Below are 1900 nucleotides of genomic sequence, written 5' to 3' on the forward strand. Positions count from 1 at the left end.
TGTAGACTGTGCTGCTCTTCCTGCTGAAAACCATTGGTCTAAAGATCAAATTCCCTACACAACCGAGTCTCTGTATCACTTCTGTTGACTATAACACCTCATGTGGTACTATACTATGCATAAAGACGTCTTTGTCTCCACCTTGTTGCTGTGTCACAGCTGTCATCTTGCCAGCTGGAAAAATATAATTTTGCTATATGCACTTCTCACTTTTTTAAAGTCAATTCTGTCTCATAGACATATCTCTTAGAAGAATTGCTAGCTTACAAAAAGATTTTGATGCTTTGAGCTAAAGACCAAGAATAATTCACTAATTTAAGCAGATCAAAAATAGATCCTCTGTTACTTAGTTATCTTTTTATATTTGTCATTTTGTTCTCATGTGCCTTATATTTGTAAAATAGTTTGAGATGACTAATACATGCTATGACATAGTATTTCCAGAAGATGGCAGTATTTAGTGCAAAAATGATGCTTAAACACTGCTGACGTTTTTGGCTGAAAATTTTCCCCCATTTTGTTGTGTTGTTTTGTTTTGTTTGTTGTTTGTTTGAGATGGAGTCTCCTGTAGTACAGCTTGCCTTGAACCCAAGTGTATAGCTGGGAATGACCATGAAATTGTAAAGAGACAAGCAGTTGAGTTGTAGTAAACAAGTTGTCTTTTATTTTGATTTAATATTGAGGCTGACTGTTTATTTGTAGATAGTATATATAGAGTAAGTGTAAGAAAATTTTCTACCTTTATTCTATTATCCTTAATTTTTCTTTATGAAAGCGTAACTAATCTTTTTCTAATTTATCCTTCCAGGAAAATGTTAGCATCTGTAATACAAGTATATGACTTTCTGGTGGGGGGTGAGATTTTTAAAAATTAAAAATATTGTTATGTGTGTGCTGTGTGTGCTGTGTGTGTGTGTGTGTGTGTGTGTGTGTGTAGGTTAGAGGACAATTTTGTGGAGTGGATTCTCTTCTTTACCTGTCCATGGGTTATGGGGATCAAGTTTGCTCTGTGTCATGGGTTATGGGGATCAAGTTTGCTCTGTGTCATGGGTTATGGGGATCAAGTTTGCTCTGTGTTTATGCTTCAAGCACCTGCTGGGCCATCTTGCAAGCTGGAAAAAATATAACTTTACTGTATGCGTTTCTCCCTTTTCTAAAGCCAATTCTGTCTCACAGACATATCTCTTGTAGTGCATAGATCACCGTCATCTAATTTTAATCCCAAAGGGAATTTTTGGGTGTGGGTATTTAATTTTACAAATAAGTGGCTCATTATATAAAATTTTATGTACTTTTGCACCTATCATAAAAAGTTATGCTGTAAATGGAAATATATCAGGATAAAAGGGAAAGGGGAAGTGTCTGATGGGTTTGGGACTATATAAAAAGTAATAGAAAGATGATGTCTTTGTTGGATAGCAACAATGTTCTTCCTAGTTTATGCTTTTACCTTTTCAGTTTTGGTTTTGGGACAGCCTTTCTTTATAGCCCAGGCTTCCCTGGAACTTGCTATGTATACTAGACTGGCATTGAACTCACAGAGATCAACCTGCTTTTGTCTTCTAGTTCTTTTGTGTAATGAGATTAAGTGTTACTCGGTGAATGCAAGCTTCATATGTAAAGGTGGATATTGTGATTCCATGAAGCTGGAAGTGGCAAAACTCCATGCAGAATAGGCTTTTTTATGCTTAAATAGCAAAGGTCAGGTGAAGTCATTTGATTTTCTACTTCAGTTTAGGAAAGTAAAGCTACTGAGTGGTTCTCAGAAGGGGATTATGATTTGGAGACTTCAACTGAGACCAACCTTCAGTAGATTGGGTAAGTACTTCAGAAAATACAATCAAAGTAGCTTGAGGGGTGATAATTTTGTCTGATTTTTAGCTGGGGGTGGGACACACTT

Source organism: Mastomys coucha, chromosome X (assembly GCF_008632895.1).
Source record: "Mastomys coucha isolate ucsf_1 chromosome X, UCSF_Mcou_1, whole genome shotgun sequence".
NCBI lineage: Eukaryota > Metazoa > Chordata > Mammalia > Rodentia > Muridae > Mastomys > Mastomys coucha.